At 38.8% G+C, this 24,011-nt stretch overlaps 1 protein-coding gene across 1 annotated transcript in view; it reads right to left on the minus strand.

Annotated features, from left to right (window-relative positions):
• PIRT (phosphoinositide interacting regulator of transient receptor potential channels) overlaps positions 1–17,900 on the minus strand; it is a 103,728-nt gene extending 85,828 nt beyond the window's left edge. The window contains exon 1 of the mRNA XM_044090541.1: positions 17,740–17,900. The gene's annotated coding sequence lies outside the window, so the exon portion shown is untranslated. The remainder of the gene's footprint in view (positions 1–17,739) is intronic.
• Positions 17,901–24,011: the final 6,111 nt, after the last annotated feature.

Here is a 24,011-nt window from a genome sequence, read left to right on the forward strand (position 1 = left end):
ACCCTTGGGGTACTCCTGTTTGAACAGCAAGGAAGGATGAGAATGCCTGCTGCCATCTAACAGCTTGTTTTCTGCCAGTAAGATAGGATTTGAACCAGCCAACAGTAGAAGGAGAGGGATTTACATCTGAGAGTTTGTTAAGAAGGATGGGATGAGACACAGTGTCAAAGGCTTTAGAGAGATCAAAGAATAGACAGGAGATGAGGCGGTTGTTGTCCCTAGCTTCTGCAGCCTTTTGAGTAAGGAGAGTAAGGCAGTTAAGGTACTGTGTTCAGGGTGGAAACCAAGTTGCAAGGGCATGAGGAGATTTTTGTGAATGAGATAGGACAGTAGTTGAGTATGTATACAATTTTCAAGGATCTTTGAGAGCAGTGAGAGAATAGCAATTGGTCTATAGTTAGAGAGTTCAACAGAGTTGCCACCTTTGAGCAGAGGAGTGATATAGAAGGATTTCCATATTTCCGGTACAGTAGATTCCTGAATGGAGCAATTGATTAAAACAGATACAGGGTATGTAATAGAGTCAGCAGCAATTTTCAGAAATTGAGGGGGGAGTTTATCAGTGGAGGGAGAGCATGGTTTTAGTTTACGAAGCAAGGATTTGATATATTTAGTATAAACAGGTCTCAAGATAAAAGGCTGAGAGACAGAGGAGCATAGAGGTTTAGGGGGAGGTGAGGGTGACACAGAAGATTTGGGATAAGCAGAGTTACCAGAGGGTAGGAGTTTAAAGATGTTGCCTATGAAGTGTTTGTTGAGTAAGTCTGCAGTTTCAGAGTGAAAGTGATAGGGGAAAGGGTTAGCGATGGTAGGAGAACCAGTGTAGAGCAGGGAGTTGACAGTGCTCCAGAATTTTTGGGGGTCATTTGGGTGAGAGCTTTGAAATTTAGTGAAATATTGGTGTATATTCAAAATAATAAGTTTGTTTACACATTTTTTGAGTTGCTTATAACCTTGAAGAAAGGTGGGAGTTTATTTTAGTCTGAAATTTAATTTCAGATTATTTTTCAAAGTTAGCTGGACTAAGATGAACCTCTTCTCTTCCAGTGCCCTGTGTTACACTATATTCATTTCAACAGTTAAAATATAGTCTGACATACTTCTAGTTGCCATCTATCCCATATTATTAGCAACATACCATACCTCAGTTCTTTAGATTCAAACATACTTCTTTGCCTGACAGATGTTATATAGATAAGTATTTTGATTTAGTGAACAGGTTTAAACAATGTGGTTACATTACATATAGTATCCTTCAAGCCAAACAACAGGCAGAATTGTTTCAAATATAAATCACGCGATGAATATGAATAACTTTTATGCTTTGTCACAGCATATGGTTCTGCCACTTCTAGATTTACTGAAGTAATCAATAAATGTTAGGGTATTTCATTATCTGATTACAGTTTAACTGATTTTACCCCGATAGATGTCATGCTTCATTTAAAAGAGAGAAACCGCTATCACAACATACACTACAGTGGTTATAAAAGATTGGTTCCCTCTATGCAAGACAAGATCCAAAGTACCGTCTTTGATAATACATCACAAGGACTCTCACTAAATCACAGCTGTTCACACTGCAATTTTGTTATCAACAACCAATATTTTACTTGGGCAAACATTTCAAAATGTTACGAGATTTCTCATCTTATTACTTGTTACAATAAATGGATAATGCTCATATGTAAGAAAAACTTCCAGGAAAATTACAACCTGTATTTCTGAACATCTTAGCCACATAAAATGTAAAACAAAGACAATATTTCACTTTACAAACATATTTTAAAGCATCCGGTGTCTCACTTTATGTTTACTGGTATTGATATAATACCCATCAAAGATAGCAAGAATATTAAGTGATAAAGAATGTTAATGTATAATTAACCTAAAGGCACTTTTTCCATGCCTTAATAAATATTATTAGGACCTCTTTTTTTTCAAATATTTCACGGGTGTATGATTTTTTTATCTATATATTGTTGTTGACTTACAATGATTGTGATTTGTTATATAATCATCATATGACTTGACTGTCCTATAAAATAGGATTTTATTGTGAGGTTAATAGATTCCTACAAACAAATATGCAATAGTACATCAAAGCTATTTTATGCCCCCCCCACACACACACACACTTGCATGTTACAGAATCTATGGAATAAATTAAATTTGCATACTTATGTCATGTGGGCTATTATTTTTTATTTGAAATCTAAAAATAAACCACACCGTTGAATGCCAGCATTAAGAAATCTTATAATAAATAAAAAAAATACTTAAAACCTATAGCTGACCTCTTAAACTACAAAATTAAAAATGTCATATAACTGGATCCACAACTGCTTGATTTTTGTCAAGGGCAGATTATGTCTCTTCATCTTGGTAAATTTCTTTGAAAAGGTTGCAAGGGCAGTGGACAGTTGATTCTCAGTCCACACAGCATAGGATCATAGGATCACAGGAGGTTACTAGGCTAATGGCCCTGGGGCCCTTACAAGCCTAGCCAAGAGTTTATCCCAAAAATGAAACCTCAGTCAGCATATCTGAATCTGGCCAACACCTTGGACACTGTACCCCTTGCTGACATTGTAAACAAGATAAAAGAACTAAAGGTATGCCTTTACATGGTAAAATGGATTCTAAATGGGCTGAATGATAGAACTTTCACAATTAAGGTAGCAGATACCATCTCGAAAAGTAAGAAAGTAACCAGTGGATTACCACAGGGCTCAGTACTGGGACCCCTCCTTTATAGTATATACTTTTCTGACCTACATACCGCTAACCATGACCCTATGGCTAAGCAAGCTTGCTGATGACTGCAAGCTGGGTGTTATCATCTGTATCTCCATTCATTCAGAAGCATTTTAGCAAGAACTAGGCCTTACAGACCAACAGTGTACAGAGAAAGGCTCCAGAGATAATGTAAAAAGTACAGCATTGTCACCTCTGGGAAACATCTCTCATCTGCAACCCCACTCCACACAGACAGTTGACCACCATGTAGCAACAGTAGTTATGAAATCCTTCTATCTAGCACAACTGATTTCCAAAGCTATCTCATCTAGATCAAAGGATATTATTCTTTTTTAGATCAAAGGATATTATTGATCCTCTGTATTCTGTCCTAAGAAGACCAATTGTTGAGTACAAATCCCTTTTCAATATGTACATAGCCAGATACATCATACCACTAAAAAGGCCCTAAAGAGGTTTATGACTAAAAAGATTTCTGATCTAAAAATAATTACCTACCAAGAAAGATTAGAAGGTCTATACCTATGCTCTGTCTCTCTGTGTCTCTTATAGACTCTTAAATATAGATTTGTGCCATCAGAGACCCCAGTCTAATGGATCTCTTATACTTTCACAGGACAAACAGCTGCACTGGCAGCTGAGCCATGGCTTTGAACCTCCAATAACATAAATAAAACATGTTGGAGGGATAGATCCTTTACTCAATGGTTGTCACATCTCTGGAACAAATTGCCCTGCATGTTAAGCAGACTGACACCATTACCTCCTTCAAGACTAAGCTCGACTACTGGATGAGTACCTGAAAGTTCATTCCCAACTGGACATGTTTATTGCCCCTGGCAGTGGCGGAATACATCTTGAGAGTGGTATTTGGCAACGTGGGGGAACTGGGAAATTTGTTCACCTCCGTCACACCAATGAGAGTTGCTTGCCAAAAAAAAGAATAAAATGCTGGACAAATTCAGTAATCCACGGTAACTGGATGAACACAAAATTTATTGAACTCACGACACTACACCATGAAACGACTGCATAAACATGGACTCAAATCCTGGTGAGCGGAACACTCACAAAGAAAGAAATAAATACAATCAAATACTGTGCACAACATAAAAAATAAGATCAAAACAAATGGTCTTCATCAGAACTAAAAAAATGCATAATCTACTTAATTTAAAGATGTTTTGCGATTTTCAAATATTTAAAGGTATACCACAGTACGTTGTCATGTCAAAGCATCTGTTGATGATAATATTATAATACCATTTAAAACTAAACATTAACATCCTGACAATCTACTTAGTTATAACAAGATGGTGCGTAATAATGGGTGATGTGCAAAACAGTTATATGATATAATATGAATAAGAATCAATGTAATACAAAACAGTGTATATTGACTTAAAAGGCATATACTTTTTACACGTATCGCATTTATATAAGATCAGTTCGATAAGTGCTGAATGCATTACTTATAATGAATTTTTTTGAATGACTTATATATTGATTTATATCAGATATTCATAAGTATAAATGTAAAATATTGTTATAAAAATATATGTTGATATATGTTGATAGTATGTGAACCTATATATGCATATATTGGCAAATAATTTACACATATATAAATACAAATATAAATAAGAAATGTTATTATAAATAATGTTATACAAAAAATATATGTTTAATAAATTGATAATATTATAATAAATATATATATAAATAAATAATTAATAATATATATGTATATTCAATAAAAATATTCAATAAAAATATTATCTAATCTGTTCCATTGTTATAGGAACTGTCCGATATAAAGAATGTATATACCAATGGATTTGAATATTGTACAATAACTAAATATAATACTTGTTAAAAAACATTATTATACAATGTTACTTTATTTTTTATATATATATAAAAACCAAAAGAATCAAAAAATAAAAGTTAGTGTATGACAAATACTAAAAATGGAATTAGGAATGAATGAGTTAAAGATATAAACATGATGTTACATCAGACTGGAAATGTGATATTATTGTACCATATTGTTATAATAATGTCTGGACAAATATCACATTTGTGCTTTTGTTTATTTCCAGAAGATTTTTTTTTTGACATAAAAACATACAGGTACTTGCAAAAAACCATTTTTATTGCTGGTGGTCCTATTTTGATGAACATGATGTGTTAACAAACTCTTCAGATTGTTTTCCCATTCTATAAATAAATCTGGATTTATAATCTTTTTATGTTGTCACTACCAACACCATTGTGTGTATATTCTGTACATCTGTACATCTCCTGATCCAAGTAGTGATTTATATTTACTACCTCTGACTAATAACATATGATACCACTTCTTCCATCATCCTCGAGGGTAAATGGTGAAAATCAATGTGTAAAAAAAAACTACTTCCTTTATAAAATTTTATAAACTCATTATTAAAGAGATTTGAGAGATGCCAGTTGATCATAGTATCATCTAAAATAAAACCTAAAAATAATGGTGTATGTTGATATTTGAAACAGAACAAACAACATTGTCTTTAGTTTAGCATGTTTAGTTGTGCGTATGGTCTGTTTATCTCACTCACCAAAAAATGAAATGAATTTATATAACTATAGCCATAAGTTCCCAAGTTCTGCAATCCAAGCATGGGCATCCCATTCTAGATTCAGTATGTTTATTGAAACTATTGGGTGACCCTCATCCTCATCGCATATATTAACGAAAAAGATCAATCACATCAATAGTGACTATAATGTGAGGTTCACTAATATCTAACTCCTTCACTGGATACTGGTATATACATTCTTTAGTATAGTATCTATAAATTTGCCTATATTGATCAATATTTTGTGAATCTTTGGGATACCCACCATAGTTGCTAATTTTGGATGACAGACTTAGTCAATTCTTTGGTAGGCTATATTTAATTCATTCATCAGTAATATATTATATATTTTCTGTATATAGTTCAAATTGTCATAGATAGCAATACCAATTTGTATCATTTTTTAAAGTTTTGTAATTTGTCTTCTTCTTAGATGAAAATAAATTTTATAACTAGTGATTGACTTATATTGTCTCCCCTTCTAGATTGATTTTCCTAATGAATTTCTTAAAAAATTAATACATCATCTGTAAGTTTAAATCTAGGTTCAGGGATAATTTCATACCTTTTCCAACAAACTAAACTTATCAATATGTAATTTAGAATAATTAAATCCTTCCTTAATATGCTGCTTGAGCTAGCATTCTCTTTCTTCACTCTCTGATTTGCTATGATTACTACTTCTCTTCTCTCTTCATCCCTATCCCTTTAACTTTATAAACTTTATTTTCTTGGTGGGGTTTTTTGATTCTTGGATATCTCTGAAAACCCTGTGTATTAAGTTCATCAAAATTAGAAATTTCATAATGTTTCTTCCTTATCTGTCAAGCCTCTCTAATGCCCTGTTTGTATTACCTCCATGATTTTTATCTCTTGACATTTTATTATTCTATTTTTCTGCTTCAACATATTGTTTTATATAACTTTTCCCAGTCATGAAATAATAAATCATTTACTATCATAGTATAAAGATCATCTACTTCTTGAATTAATTTACTTAATCTCTCATCATAAAATTTCATCAATAACTTAATATATTTGAATCCAAATTCATCAAATAACATATTAAATTCATTCCTACCTATATCTGTCAACTCAATACCCAGAGGAAGTTTAAAAAATCTTAGTAAATACATATTGTCAATTTTGATGCCATTGATGGTTTTTAACTTCTTACCCAAAACATATATTTTAGACTTTAAATTTCCACTTTCACCCTTATGGTCAACTTGTGTATGCACCACTTTGTCAGATACATTCTCATTATTTATGTCAAATTCAAATGTTAAAAATCTATTAAAACAATTATTAGTGTCTATCAGTCCATCCTGATGAAAATCAGATTTTATGTCCAAGCCACGATCAGTAGTCTTGCGTCTGGATGGAAGTTCAGTAACTGCTGAATAAGTTTTTTTGGGAGGTAATCTTTTGGGTTTTGTCCCAGTTCTTTTTGCACAAAACAGGCGAAAATCAAGCGTGAAGTCAGATTTTATAATACTACTACTAGACATAGGTGCTGTTATATCTAGTCCTTTATTATCCTATATTATTTATTTAGGTACACATGGTCTTCAGACGCATTTGTCTTGTAGTCCCTATAATCATAAAATCCTATAAAATCTGCCCACATTAAGAACTCCATCAAAAAGATCACCACACATCTGAATGTTAGCATAAGGATAATCAAAGTAGAACTGGAGTTAAAATTAGCATCTGCAGCAAAAGATGATCATAAATCCTTCTTTAACTACATCAGACAGTTAATATATAGCAAACAGCAATGATCTGTCATGATGGTACAATCCATTCTGACCCTAAACATATTGCTACTATATGTTTGCAGATGCATTTAGTGCCACATTCACACCAGAAACAGTTACTGAAGATCCATAAATTCTTCAAACGTCTTCACTCCAAGATTATTATGGAACATGTCCAGCTGCCCTCTCTAAAGCTAAAAATACCAACTCTGTTAGCCTCAACAATATATCTGTTTGCATAATCAGCAAAGATAAACATTCATTTTCTGAAACCCCCCTAAACCTGTTCACCTTAAGCATAGCCATGTGGAATATTGCTGTAGTACTGAAAATGACTATTGTTATCTCCCTCCATAAAGGAAGCTCCACCTCAGACTGGGAACCTTAGGCCATCTGCCGGACACATCTGATTTACAAAGTAACTGAATGTATTATATCTGATTTCATAATCTCCAAAATAAAAGAAAATCTTAATGAATGATATTTTATACACCTACAACAATATGGTGTTGTCAAAGGGAGATCATATCTACTTAATTTAGTAAACTTTGAGGAAAGTCACTGAATCTGTAGATAGATAACATGTAGTTCATACAGTATACCTGGTTCTGGCCAAAACCTTTGACACTATTCCCCATGCTGGAACTGTAAATAAGCATAAAGGCCTAAATGTAGATCTTTATGTTATAAGACTTGATACAAACTGGCTAACTAATAGAAAGCACATAGTTAAAGGTGGTACTGCTGACTGCAAGCTTGGGGATGGTTTTCATTCAACATTTAGTACAGCATTGTTATAGCAAAGGCTAAGCCATAAAAATCAGGTGCAAATGTGCTGAAATTAAGTGCAAAGAGGTATAGCACTGTTGCCGTTGAAAGATATCTCAGCAGCAGCTTACAGTACAGACAGCACCAGACTCAAGAATGATATGGCTGTCAAAGACACCAGAGACTTCACAGACAGCTCCCCATTCATGTGATCACCATGTAGTAACAGTAGTCAGGAAATCCTTCTATCCAGTACAAGTAATAATGTCATATCATCCAAACCAAAAGAAGTTATCATTCCACTACACTCTGCCCTAATTACACCAAGTATGGAATATAATGCCCCTTTTAGTATGTAACTATCTATACACATTACACAGGAAGAAAGACCTCAAAGGTTCCTAGCTAAAAACATCAACAAACTAAAGAACCTTAGTTACAATAACAGGCTCGAAGCTCTGTATGTGTTCTTTGTCTCTTACAGATTCCTGCATGGTGGTTGGTGGTTTATGTCTAGCATTCTGTACTGTTAAGGACCCAACCTCCCCCCTTGATCTGCTACACTTCTACAAAACCAGTGGTGCTACAAACATTCAAACTAAAACCTTGAACCTCTACAACGAATAATCAAGACATGCTGGAGAAATAGTTATTCCTCAATGTGTCCTTCCTCTTGGATCTGAATTGCCTAGACATAGTAAGACCTTATTAAGTTTAATTTGATTGGCTGCCAAAAAAGCAATTATAAGAAAATGGAAATCAAAGTCTATACCAACTGTATTTGAGGTGTTGAATATTACAAAAGAGATAAAAGAATTGGAAGTTGGCTCTTTAGAAAAGGGAAGGAGCAAATTACATAAAGTAAATGGGAATTGTAGGAACAATACATGCAGAATAATATCCAGGGGAGGAGTGAGGTTTAAGGGAAGCCAGAAATTCAACATTTTTGTAACAGTGGACTGATTATGATAGTAGTAAAGAAAATATATGTGATATATATTGTATTTAAATGGAAAAATGTTAAAATGGTTTGTTTTGTTTTTCTGTTATGTATACTACCTTTGTCTTAAGTGATAATTTAATAAAGATGTTTAAAAATGTTTCCTTCATCTCTGGAATGATACATTCAGTTCCTTTAAGGCAAACTTTGACAGTTGGACAGACATGACATCTATAAGTACATCCTAGGCCTGACCTTTTTCGACTTTTTGGAAGGAGGGGGTGCTCTTTGAAGATGTGTATTGGCAAGGTAATTGGAATCCATGGACTCACTCGACCTTGCAAACTCTATGAAATTTATGAAATTTCTGCAATCTGGGAATGGCTTCCATTTCACAGGTCAATGAAATGTGATACTAAAGCAACACTAGCCTTGTCTGGTGGCATGAGGCTTACTTTGATCAAAAACAATTTTGTACAGATGTAATTACTCCAATTGAAATAGCAAAGGAAACAGAAGTTAACTTAATGACTTTCAGATTATGGCTATACCAGAATCTCACCATCTGAGAACACACACACCACTAATACGAGCCACTCCATTATATTACTCATCTGTGAAGTTGCTTTCACGCTCCTACTTAAAGTGATTTTCTGGAACACAACAAGGGTTATTGTCAGTTAAACAGGTCTCCTTTTGTGCTAGGAAGATTCCCCCATCACTGACAGGTCTTCAAGAGCCTCTTCTGCTCATAACTCTCAACCCTCTGCCTCAAAAGTCAGAGAAATAGCCAAAAAAAATGCAAGGAAAAAAGACCCCACTCAGGACACATAGATTTTTTAATACGGGTATTATTCACTTAGAATGCTGACAAAATAACTTATCTGAAAAATAAGAAGTCTAGATCTGTAACACCTAGTATTATTTAGTAACTATAATCATCCCTGTTTCGTCACAGAATCGCACATTTTATGAAACAGAGTGAAAAGCTGGGGTAAAATGAGGGATGTATTTCAAACTGTTGGAGTGCTGAAAGTTAGGTTATACAAAAATCTGCACCTGATATCTCAAAGCGTGCAGCTTTGGACAAGTACAGTCTGACTTGACAGCGTGACCACACTTTCCTGTACCTGAGCACCGTATATTTAACTAAAACTGAAGAAAAGACAAGCTCAGCAACTTATCACCAAACATTTAAGTAAAAGTAAACAGAAAAAGTAAAAGCATGAGCAATTCCGTGAACAGAAAAAGTAAAAGCATGAGCAATTCCGTGAACAGAAAAAGTAAAAGCATGAGCAATTCCGTGAACAGAAAAAGTAAAAGCATGAGCAATTCCGTGAACAGAAAAAGTAAAAGCATGAGCAATTCCGTGCAAATGTATAACTGGTAAGCATAGTATGTGCATTCATATTATCAGGGAAATGTTTACATAAATGTGCACAAAAATAAAACATCTCTGTGATCGGACATCATTCAATAAACTTACTGTTGCAAAGAAGGAGCTACTGCCCCTTAACCTCCTGCATTTATTTTGAAAAAAAAATGATTAGATGTTTTGTTTAACTAAAAGTGAAAAACAAAAAGTATTACTACTTTGGAGTTTAAATATACACAAAAGTAAAATGACCACACTCTGGCTTCTTTCAGTAAAGGTAAAATTGTTAAGTTTTTCCTGCATACATCAACAGAACACATTAGCATTGCATAAAAATGTGGGTTGCTACTCCCTTAAATCTCTAGCCATCACTGACAAGAAATATATTGCAAATTTTAATTTGTACATACAGGTATTTTTGTACAACTGCATATATTTTTAAATTCATGTTACTCGTTTCTGTGTAGATTTTAGTTAATTTTATACCTATTAGTGTTTTCGGCCATTTTTTGTAAGTTATAGCTGTGGGCATGTGGAAACATATGTCATGGCTGTTGATGTGTTAGCACGGACTCAAAAAGTGGGTATTGGGTGATCTTGTTTCTGTACGTCACGTAGAGCACAGATGTTGAGTAAATCCGAGAGTCCTTCTCTTAACGCAAAGTCTTCAGTTCTTGAAAACTGGCAGGTTAAAGCTAAACACTAGAGTTTGGCTCCCTTTATCTCACACTAGAGTGTGGCTCCCTTTATCTCACACTAGAGTTTGGCTCCCTTTATCTCACACTAGAGTTTGGCTCCCTTTATCTCACACTAGAGTTTGGCTCCCTTTATCTCACACTAGTATGATGTACGACCCTAAGAAAAACACTTATCTTCATTGTGATCACAAATCTTTTCCTAAATGCTATTTTTCCCTTATGATTGCTGACAAACATTCCCCTCCTGATTGGACTTTAACCCATTTTTAGTCTATTTGGGTACCCCCAACACAAGAGTGACAGCCATCCATGGCAGACATCATTCAGTGCTTTGTCTTCCAGCAATGACAGCATACTGTATACGCTATATGTATATGGGAAAAAATCAACCACCATCCATGAAGGAGCCACTATGTCCCCCTTGTTAGTGCATGCTCCTGAGCCCTCCCCTTGTGACTGCATGCTCCTGCACCATCCCCTTGTGACTGCATGCTCCTGAGTCCTCCCCTTGTGACTGCATGCTTCTGAGTCCTCCCCTTGTGACTGCATGCTCCTGCACCATCCCCTTGTGACTGCATGCTCCTGAGCCCTCCCCTTGTGACTGCATGCTCCTGCACCCTCCCCTTGTGACTGCATGCTCCTGAGCCCTACCTTGTGAGTGCATGCTCCTGAGCCCTCCTCTTGTGAGTGCATGCTCCTGAGCTCTCTTGTTGTAACTGCATGCTACTGAGCTCTCCGATTGTAACTGCAAGCTCCTGAGCCCTCCCATTGTGACTGCATGCTTCTGAGCCCTCCCTTGTGAGTGCATGCTCCTGAGCCCTCCTCTTGTAAGTGCATGCTCCTGAACTCTCTCGTTGTAACTGCATGCTACTGAGCTCTCCCATTGTAACTGCAAGCTCCTGAGCCCTCCCATTGTGACTGCACACTTCTGAGCCCTACCTTGTGAGTGCATGCTCCTGAGCCCTCCTCTTGTAAGTGCATGCTCCTGAGCTCTCTCGTTGTAACTGCATGCTACTGAGCTCTCCCATTGTAACTGCAAGCTCCTGAGCCCTCCCATTGTAACTGCATGCTCCTGAGCCCTCTGCTTGTGAATGCATGCTCCTGAGCCCTCTGCTTATGAATGCATGCTCCTGAGCCCTCCTATTGTGACTGCATGCTCCTGAGCCCTCCCTTGTGAGTGCATGCTCCTAAGCCCTCCCCTTGTCACTGCATGCTTCTGAGCCCTCCCTTTATGACTGCATGCTTCTGAGTCCTCCCATTGTGACTGCATGCTCCTGAGCCCTCTGCTTGTGAATGCATGCTCCTGAGCCCTCTGCTTATGAATGCATGCTCCTGAGCCCTCCTATTGTGACTGCATGCTCCTGAGCCCTCCCTTGTGAGTGCATGCTCCTAAGCCCTCCCCTTGTCACTGCATGCTTCTGAGCCCTCCCTTTGTGACTGCATGCTTCTGAGTCCTCCCATTGTGACTGAATGCTCCTGAGCCCTCCCCTTGTGACTGCATGCTCCTGTGCCCACCTGTTGTAACTGCATGCTCCTGAGCCCTCCCATTGTGACTACATGCTCCTGAGCCCTCCCATTATGACTGCATGCTCCTGAGCCATCCACTTATGAGTGCATGCTCCTGAGCTCTCCCGTTGTGACTGCTTGCTCCTGAGCCTTCCCCTTGTGAGTGCATGCTCCTGAGCCCTCCCATTGTGACTGCATGCTCCTGAGCCCTCCTCTTGTGACTGCATGCTCCTGAGCCCTCCCCTTGTGAGTCCATGCTCCTGAGCCCTGCTGTTGTAACTGCATGCTCCTGAGCCTTCCCCTTGTGAGTGCATGCTCCTGAGCTCTCCCATTGTAACTGCAAGCTCCTGAGCCATCCCCTTGTGACTACATGCTCCTGAGCCCTCCCGTTGTGATTGCATGCTCCTGAGCCCTCCCATTGTGACTGCATGCTCCTGTGTCCTCCCACTGTAATTGCACGCTCCTGAGCCCTCCCCTTGTGACTGCATGCTCCTGAGCCCTCCCCTTGTGACTGCATGCTCCTGAGCCCTCCCCTTGTGAGTGCATGCTCCTGAGCCCTCCCATTGTAACTGCATGCTTCTGAGCTCTCCCGTTGTGACTGCATGCTCCTGAGCCCCCCCTTGTGACTGCATGCTCCTGAGCCCTCCTTTTGTAACTGCATGCTCCTGAGCCCTCCCCTTATGAGTGCATGCTCGTGAGCCCTCCTGTTGTAAGTGCATTCTCCTGAGCCCTCCCCTTGTGACTGCATGCTCCTGAGTCCTCCCCTTATGACTGCATGCTCCTGAGCCCTCCTGTTGTAACTGCATGCTCCTGAGCCCTCCCCTTGTGAGTGCATGCTCCTGAGCCGTCCCATTGTAACTGCATGCTCTTGAGCCCTCCCTTTGTGAGTGCATGCTCCTGTGCCCTCCCATTGTAACTGCATGCTCCTGAGCCCTCCCCTTGTGGCTGTATGCTCCTGAGCCCTCCCCTTATGACTGCATGCTCCTGAGCCCTCCTGTTGTAACTGCATGCTCCTGAGCCCTCCCCTTGTGAGTGCATGCTCCTGAGCAGTCCCATTGTAACTGCATGCTCCTGAGCCCTCCCTTTGTGAGTGCATGCTCCTGAGCCCTCCCATTGTAACTGCATGCACCTGAGCCCTCCCCTTGTGACTGCATGCTCCAGAGCCCTCCCATTGTGACTGCATACTCCTGAGCCACCTCCCCTCAAATGAATGCTTCTGAGCCCTCCACCTTGTGAGTCCATGCTCCTGAGTACTTGTGATGATGACTACTGTGTTTGCAGCTTGATGGCCAAGTGCCCATCCTGGCGATATCTTTGCATCAGCACCCCTCCTTCAAGAGACTGTGAAACTGGATGGTCCTGATCTGCCCCGTGCCCTTAGAACTGACTTTTCCATTCTGCCTACACCAGCTATAATAGATATCCATGCTGCTAATCGAACTTGGTCTCTTCGGCCACAGTCAGGCCTTTATCTCCAGCAACAAAGGAGCTGGCCCTGTGCTCACAAGTCTCTGTTGAAAACAAACACATATGTTGAACCTAGTGGGAGTACCTGGCCAACAAACAGATAAAAATAAATAAACAAATATATACATACATTTAAAAATATCACTCTGTATGAGGAGTCTTACAGAATTTGTTTAGAATAATTCCTCAGTGTACTCCTGCAACAGTTTTCAGGCTGGCAAACTTGAGCATCTTACATATTATTGAAACTAAAGCTAAAGCTGGTGCACATATATTTAATGTAGTTGTCCAAGTTATTTGGAATGAGCTCTATGAAAAGTTTTAGAATTAAATGTCTTTATCATCCATTAATGACACTAAAATATAATAGTTAATTCTAAAAAGACTATAAGAACACCTACATGTAGTCTTGAACAATGAAAGAAACGAGAAGGAGGAAGAGCGAAACTTTTAAGTACCCCACAGGTATCAAAGGAATCAAAAGAATTAAAGCAGCTACCATCTTTACAAAGAGCTGCAAGAGAACATAAGGATGCAAAGGACACATTCTTAAAATACAAACTGAATGATTCATAGAACAGAGACAGACACAAGGAAGTATACTTTCATAGAAAGAGTAGTGAATGGCTGTACAGCCTACCTACAGAAGTAATAGTGCAGTCAGGAAGATGTAAAAGAATGGAAGAATGGTAATGAAAAACATAAAATAGGTCTCACAAGTCTCATGAGAAACTGAAATAAAAAAAGAAAATAACATATTAGTTAAATTAAATGCAAAAAATGTAGCAAGTCTGTGAAGATCTGTATCTAGCCTTTCAAGTCATGAAAGATTCAACCCTCGTTTACCTTCAATTCATTCAAAAAAGCAAATAGTACCTTAAATACCTGGTTAAAGAAACTAAACCTTCACCGTCAGATAAATAAGACGTCAGTGTGATATATTCATATCCCAATGTGTCCCTCACCTCTGCTACAATCTTCCACTACATGTCAAACAGAGTAGCGCCCTTACCACCTTCAAAGTAAAAAAGATAAATCAATGGACATGCTTAAATTCTCCCCAATTTATCTCATTTTGTCTTCCTTAAGGCTGCAGAGAACTATCCACTTGTGCTGTGGTGACAAGGTAAATAAAAAGGCCGAAACATGCATGCCCACAGCTGGTGGGGTTTGGCTTTATTGGCCTTAATGTAACCATAAAGACTTAAAAAGTAAAAAAAAAAAGTCATGGACATTCAAAAGCCATGCTGCTGAAAGGCGATGTCCTGAAGGGGTCATTTGCATATTTTTCAGCTAGACTTGTAATGGCTGGCAGACTGATGTTGTGCATTTTTTTATGAACATATGAACATATAAAATCCATGACTTATGCTTTAAGTAGTGAAATGACTAAATTAGGTGGGCCAAGCAGGCAAACCTGCTGCCAGATCTTACTTTCTGTGGAAGATAGTACTGCATGAGGCCAGCTCACTTGTTAAGCTGTCTTGTGTCTAAAAAGTACCTCAAGCTCCCAAGAAAAAAATATTATGTATAAAGTAATGCAACTTAATTGGTGATCTTTAACACCCACCTAAAGTATCATAACTCTAGCAGATTAAACCAAAAGATGGCACCTCAGAAGTGCTGCATCCAGTAATGATGCACTGCAATCCCAGGATGAAACATGAATCTGAGTTTATGGTGTGGGATTAGAACCCACACTCTTCTGGCCTTCCAGATATCAACAGCAAATGTACAACCTGCTGAGCCATTGGCATTACTTAAGTAAAAATAAATAAGAAACAAGAAAGAAAGAAAGAAAGAAAAATAAAGAAATTAAATGAACATTATGCTTTTTGACTATTACGACAGAGATTTTTTTTCATAACAATGGATGTATCAGGACATGACCAAAATTGTACTGGTTAGAGTTTTAGAAACAGTGTTGCACTGGTTGTATATCTGCACCACTACAATGTTCTTTTATCACAGTTCCATCCTCATTTTCACTCCTATCCTATATCCCTTATAATTATTCAAAGTCAGCCCTGCTGCTATCTTGTTATCTTAGCTGTCCGATGGAAAACCATGTTCTTCCCAGTTCCAAAAGTCTGTCATTTATACTAGAACCTTTAACCAGAAGTTATAATAGCAAAGAGCTGCAAAAGCATATCTTTGATTATCTGGGTTCACCCTGTGTGAAAGTTATGCAGCCTATGCTAGTTTTGTAGGAATGTATTACATCATCAGTGGCATTTTATAGTTTATAGTAAAGATCCACTATGGTTATAACTAATCAAATGCAGGTAGGGTGACTGCACATCACATGCATGTTTGTTGCATGCAGTCTCATTACAAATGTGGTGAAGCAGCCGCTGTCGTGTACTATAACATACTTAAGAGGTATAAAATGTAGGCACAAAACTAATGATGAACATCTGACATTTAAAGTACAGTGCAGCCTTGTACATGCACACACATTGTTACATGTGAATTAAGTTACATCAGTGCTGGCACGTCATGCTGTTCTTGACAGTACCTTAGATGCTTTCTGCTTTGGCAGCTTTAATATTGTTACTCATCCATAATCGCATTAAGCTTCATACCAGTAATGTGTTATTAACTTTTTACTGGAGGATTCTAACTAGTTGTTTACCTCATCTTTGCCTTTAAATTGGTTTTAATAAGTTGATTAAAAAAAGCAATACAAAGTCACTTGAGGAGTTTAGTTTATATTAAGTGTAAAGCATTGCACATAGATCACTATATACAAATGCTGATGTAAACTTTGGAATACTTTGCTGTCTTTCACCAGTATGAAACAAATGTGGCATTAATACTTTCCTACATAATCAAACAGTAAAGTGTTTTAGCCTTCACAACTCCCTTTCAGTGCCATATCTGGCTGCATGTGTGTAGCAAACAAGGCATTCTTCCTAGGTACAAAGAGGGGAGCAAAGTCATGTTCTTTCTCCACTACCCAGCGACACTTGCTGTCTGTCATCACTGTTATCTCTAATATCATCTGTTTCTTGTACCACCCAACCCACCCCAGACTAAACTGTGCTGTTTTTGTTCAAGAAATTACTCATAATAAAGCTACAACGCACAAGTGCATTTTCTGCAGTTGTACTTTGTGTTAGTGCCATCTGGCAACTTGTCTTTGTCTTATTATGCGTTCTGATGAGACTATCTCTGAGCAAATATTAATTTGCTATGTCTTATCCATATCCAGGACTTCCGAGTCTTCAGCAAAGCACTGTCAAATCCGTACCTTGGCTGTCCCTTTCCCAACTGTAAATAAGGTCACCCGTCTGTGCCCCACTACAGGATATAAGCTGAAAGTGTTAACAACCATTTTGTGTTACATGCTAAAGTGCTGTTTTGTTTAGGGGCTGGTACAGACAATTGCTGTTCCTCACATAAAGAACATTTCCAAAATCCATCAGATCACAATATAAAAAAGGAATGCTGTGCATAACAACCCCATCCCCAAAACAAATGGGTAGACCGCAGATTCATTGAAAACAAACCGTCATTAACACAGAATACATGTTAACGGGATTTGAACAAATACGTTTGTAGTACATGATCTGTAGGTCATCCCGCAAACACTACCCTTTTTGGGGAGGGGGTACGCCCCAATGCCGAGGGCCCCAGGTGCACTGCTTTTGCAAAATACATTCAGTTGGAAACACTGCTAACTACACTGGTGTGGTGTGACTTTCATCCTAAACTTCTGAAACTAAACCCAGCCAAACTCTCTTTATCACATTTAACTTTGCTGATACCTGACAGTAGTTTCAGTAGTATTTGTCTGCAGTTCCGAACAAGAAGTTGATTATCCAATAAACTCCAGAAGACGTACCTGCAGGATTGGGGTAACAGCTTCCTCAGGACTCGCATGGGTGTCGGGTAGCACCTTGAAACGGGCGTAGTGACTCGTGAAGACGTGAGGTTCCCGGTAACCCGTGTACTTCTGTAAAGAAGACAGCGCAGTTGTTGTCCTGCCCACGGAGGAGGAGGTGCTCCAAGTTCACAGCTGATGTGCTAACACCCCTTAGCAGCTCCCACAGACAGAAGCCTTTTCAATGCACCCCCCCCCCCCCCCCTTAGCTGTAGGTGTGCACGTAGCAGCTCAGCAGTTATTGCACTCTGTAGCACCTGGAGGTCCAGAAATGAGCATTCAGCCAGAGATATCAGCCTTTCATCACACATTTATGTGACAGATAAGCAAAGCTGAGAAGATTTAATACAGATGTGAAGAGGGATGGACAAAGAATCAGGGGGGAAAACAGAAATGATGGATAAAGGTTCGAAATCAAGGAGTTTTAAATGTAGCTCTTATTCAGTTACAAAATGAATACAACAGATTTTTAATTAACATGCATTTTAAGTAAGTCTGAAACCGTAATGTATGCCATTGCTCATTGGATGCGATTTTCATTGGTTTGCCAGGAAAAAAATCACCATTTTTAAGAGGGGCAGGCCAAAAATATAAGTCAAAATCCGCGACAGGCTGCAAAGAAACCTATGAGATGTAGGGTTGCCACCTTTTCAAATGCCCAAAGTGGGACATTTTTGGTACAAACGTCAGATTTTGCCGGCAGAATCATACCCACGGCCAGTACGATGGACAGAACTTCACTTGTTTGCCTAAATAAAAGTTTATTCTTGTAGCATTTTAGTTGCATATTCGGTTTCTTATAACATTTAGGTGTTTCAGATACAGAATAACTATGTTATGCAACTATTACATAAAATATACGAAATCATTTTGTCCTAAAAATCTCAGGACATTTGCCATTTTTATTATTTTTTTGCAGGACACAACTGCCCAGAGGGACTATCCCTCGCAAAGTGGGACAGGTGGTAACCCTAATGAGATGGGTAAATGTGGAACAGGTTTCAAATCAAATCTAAACTCGGAGGGCAAAAGTGAGAATAAATGCATTCACATAAGCAGCGTTTTCCAATATATAGGTGAAGGGATAGGTTCACACATTTGTAAGAATGTACATTTACTGAATATTGCCTACTCCTAGTAGCACGATGGAGGAGGGTTAAATGACCAGGGGACTTTCGTTAGTCCAGCAGTAACACCAGAGATCTTAGGCTCGAGTCCCGAAGGACAGGTAATATTACAATTTCATTTCTATGGTTTCATCTTAAAATGTTTAACTTTAAGGATAAGGAGACTTTCCACTGTTGTTCATAGTCTGTAAATTCAGTTATTGCTTCCGCAGCCTGCGTGTTGTGTTTTTAGTTTTATTTACCATCCCATAGTTATAGAAAATGCAGTTTTAAAAAGGGGCAACATAATTTATTCATTCCATTGTATGACAATCCACAACTACAAGTTCGATTGTTAAGTATAAAGCATTTATGTCGGACTCGTGTTGTTGTGTCTTTCGGCTTATCCCGGTTAGGAGCCACCAAAGCTGAACACCGGTCCGCTAATGTTTGGTTGTGGATTTTTACGTGCCGAGTTACCAGCTCTGACGCACAACCTTCAACGAAGGCACGCCCATTCACGTATACCTCCACACAGAAGATGCTCTAGGTGAGAATTGAACGGAACAACGTCTTGCTGTGAGGCGACAACGCTATCGCAGTACCACTACCGCGCGCCGGACTCATAAGGGTATAAATATCGTTTTTCAAAGATTGTAATGAACTTGGGGGCATTTCAGTCACAGTTCTATCATGGATCCCCGAGTTACTGTACAAAAGTGTGATGTATGGAGAAGTGTCTGCGTCCCTGAACAAAGCCTGAATAATACCCAGTGTTGGACAGGCTCACCTTTAAGCAGAACAAAATACACACCTGCAGTCAACGTGGCAGTCCTCACTTATTGCAAACAAGCTAAACAGGTGTCTGAATTTAACAAGGAGAGGGAGACCAAAAATATCAGGGAATAGTTTTCTGCTAGACCTACAATTAAAATACACACGTGTGTGTGTGTGTGTGTGTGTGTGTGTGTGTGTGTGTGTATCACTGGCTCTTCATAAGGCTCGTGCCCACATTCATTGATTTTATTTACTGTATTAGTTAACCTGTTATCTAACATATGAACATTTCAAGAACATAAAAAGGCTGAAAAAATTTATGCAAAGCCATAGCTCCCAACTTCTTAGTGCAACAATTCTGGACAAAGTAAAAAAAAAAAATAAATAATGGGTTGGCAAAGCCCCAAAACATTGTGACATAATTTAAATGCTTCTCTTATAAACCTAGAAAGTTGCTAGAATAAGAGGTTTTACGTTAACATCTATTTTTGAAGGACATGAAGTTTGAAACTCAAATGCCTGCCGTTAATTACAGTCTTCAAGCCTCTATGATTTACCTGAAAACCACAAATTTTATGAGGAACAGACCAAAGCTGAGCCAAAAATCTATACATTCTTTGAAATTCTGGACAGTTTAGAGATATGACTGAAACACTGAAATAGGTGTCATAGGAATAAATGTAGGACTAGCCTTTCAGTATATGCAACCCAAGTGCATTATCTGAGTTCTACAGTATATTAAAATTAATTGGCCTCAATTTGATTTTTAGCTATAAACTGAAAATGTGCAAAATCAATTAACTGCAATTTACAGATTTATAGCACTGTTTTGCACACAAACATACACACACACATACACACACACACACACACACACACACACACACACACACACCACTCATCCTCTAGTTTCATTACCACTTCACACATTTTTAAACTGTAGTCTAGTGCATAGCAATGGCTGTAATGCCTTTTATAAATTCTGACCATCCACTGAACATGACAGAGCAAAGGCGGAGGTGTATCTATCTACCTAAAGGATAAGCCCACCTCGAGGCCAGTGCCATACTCATGGGCGATTTTTACCAACCCTCTATTAATTGGGAGGCATACATGACCACTAACATGCAGGTCCAAAGATTTCTTGACTTTGTAAATTCAAATGCTCTGGAGCAACTAATCTGCACTCCCACTAGGGGAACAAGTATCCTAGATCTGGTACTCACAAATATGGGAAATTGCTGCCCCTCCCCATGATGTCCTCACTAGTAAGATCAGATCACATAGTGGTTTCCCTTGAAATAAAGGTAAAACTAATCCCCCAACCTAACCCCAAAAGCTTTAAGAACTTCTCTAAGGTAAATTACTCCCTATTAAGGGATGGCATAGCTAGTTTCCAAGCTTCCCCAAATCCAGAAAACACAGAAATGTATGCAGACCTATACAGAGGTGTACCTAAAAGCCTGTATAAGCAACTACATAGAAACTGCAGTACCAAACCTAAATAAACCCAGGCGAAACTGCAAAAACAAGCCGCCCTGGTGGATCCCTGATATTAATAGGTTGTACAACAAAATAAAGGAAGTCCTGTTGAGAAGTAAGAGGGAATGTGCACAACAGAGCAAAACGTCCCTCATTAGTCTAAACAAGTGAATCAGGGAACTAGCCAAGTTCCTGAGAGCAGACTTTGAGATAAAAACAGCCTCCAAAGTGAAGGATAACCATAAGGCATTTTTCATTTATGCCCACAATCTTATGGGCAACACCCAACACTGTGCAGAATTAGCTGTAGATGGCATCAGCTATTCTCAGACAAATCTGCTAGCTGATAAATTCAAGTCAAATTTCCCCATCAACCCCAGTTCTTCCCCAAGAAATATGCTGCACCACTCCACTGCCAGTTATAACCAAAGAACGGGTTCCCACTGTGCTCTTTAAAGCTAAAACATGGCTTCAATGGTGCCTGACAATATGCCCAGTTGCCTGTTAAACATCTTAAATCAGGACTTATCAGGCCCATTAGGATCTCTATTTAGCAAAAGCCTCCAGTCTGACTTTGTCCAGATAGAGTGAAGAGGTGCAACAGTCATCCCTCTGCATAAAGGAGGACTACCTACTAACTTGGGAAATTACAGACTTATGAGTTTGACTAGTCTTATATGTAAGGCCATGGAAAGGATAATCATGGACCTGATAAATAATGACATAGGAAACCTCCAAACACTGGACCTGACCAAACATTGGCTTTGTCAAGGGTAGGTCATGCCTACTGAATCTGATAGATTTCTCTAAGAAAGTCACTAAGGCCATGGATGAGGATAAAACAGTACATACGGCTACCTCGATCTAGCCAAGGCATTTGACATAATGTCCCACTCAGGTATTATAAATAAACTCACAAAACTGGTCATAAATCCCTACATCAGTAGATGGATAGCCAATTGACTCATGGACAGGACACGTGGTTAAAGTGGGTGAATCTGCATCCAGCAATAGGCCAGTTACTAGTGGTATGCCAGAGGACTCAGTGCTGGAACCACTCCTGGTGAGAATATACTTCTTTGAAGTCAAGGCGAATGTGGAAGGCCCCTGGGAGACAAAGCTTGCCAATGACTGTAAGCTGGGGGCAATCGCTGAATCCCCCAATGATGCAGATATCCTTCAGGAGGGTCTAGATTACTCAAATGATTGGTGCTAGAACCGTGGCCTAAAACTAAATGCAAAAAAATGCATCATCATACCGTTTGGGAAGTCAAATACCCCTACAAATTACAACATCAATAGCAGACGCCTAAGAGCAGACTGGGTCTATATTACGAATTCGAACAAACTAAAACGCGAATACCCTTTCATCGACACATATGTGTCAAACTCACAGTTAAGCGAGCGGCCACATCGCCAATTTTCTTCCAAGGAATAAAAATCGGTAGTCCAACTACGCACGACACACTATTACAAACATTATAAAGTGGACGGGGTTTAATCCCCACACTCCCCAATGTGGGAGGGCTGTGCCCCACACCCCCTTAACTAAATATACTAACTCCGAGATCGCACTACAGTGGGAAAAGGGCAGATTTACAACAATGGCCAACCAATTTTTTTTCCCTAGGAAAAAAATTGATGATGTGACCGTTCGCTTACCTGTGAGTTCGACACATATGTGTAGATGAAAGGGTATTCGCATTTTAGTTTGTTCATCTACGTAATATAGACCTGAGTAGACTCTAGAGGTGAGATACCTAGGCACACAGATAGATAGATAGTAGCCTAAACGTTTACTGCCATGTGTCCACAGTGGTGAAGAAGTCCTTCTATGTAGCACAACTTATAAGTAAAGATGTAGCATCCAGATCCAAGAAAATTATCGTCCCGCTGTACTCAGCCCTCATTAGATCAATAATCAAATACAATGTGCCATTTGGCATGTACTTGATTAGGCACTTACAGCAGCTAGACTGACCTCAGAGGTTCCTCACAAAGAAAATGCAGGGTGTGAACAGCATGTCCTATGTGGATAGACTAAAAGCTCTATCCCTTTACTCTGTCTCTACTGACTATTAAGGGGTGACCTATGCCTGACCTGCAAGGCACTCAAAATCTGGCCATGATGGAGCTGCTATGCATCCACAAGCCATACAGCACAAAGATCACCTGATCTAGGGCTCTAGATCTAGTCAGTGACTCAAACAAAACATGCTGGAGAGACAGATGTGTGTCTCAGGGACTGCCTCTTCTTTGGAACAGGCTTCCTATTCACATTAAGCAGAGACCTGTGCTGGCCCTCTTCAAATGCAGTTTGGATCAATGGATGGGGAATAGCAAACTGACACCTGGGGTAGTGCCTAAGATACTCAGTGCACAGGCAAAATTCCATACCATCCTCTTGCCCCTAGGGGCCATATATTGGGTAAAATCAGGTTATACTGGCTAGGCTTGTAAGGCTCTTAAGCTGTTAGACTAGTAATCTCCTGTCAACCTATGAACCTATGAAAACATGCAACATAGTCATCACTTTTCAGTAAATACACTTCAGAGTTACTTGATGTATTTTCTCAGAAAGCTAGTGCAACTATATATAGCCATGGTACCAGTTGTGTGTTGTGACGATGAAGATTTGATTTGTGTTTTCTGAATATGAGAGATATCTTATGAAAATCAGATAATAAATCAATTAGTGCAATTCTAAATGTAATTCTTCACCTTATTTTTTGTGGATTTATAAAAAGACTATTTAGTTTTTTCCTGACATGACCTTGTAAATTTGTGTTACTTTGGGTTCTGCACCAGTCTAGTTTCCATATTGTAAAATATGTTCCTTTAACAGGGATGCCATGATTTTCTCTATGA

The sequence above is a fragment of the Protopterus annectens genome, chromosome 12.part0 (genome assembly GCF_019279795.1).
Source record: "Protopterus annectens isolate FY-2018-M chromosome 12.part0, PAN1.0, whole genome shotgun sequence".
In the NCBI taxonomy this organism is placed as follows: domain Eukaryota; kingdom Metazoa; phylum Chordata; order Ceratodontiformes; family Protopteridae; genus Protopterus; species Protopterus annectens.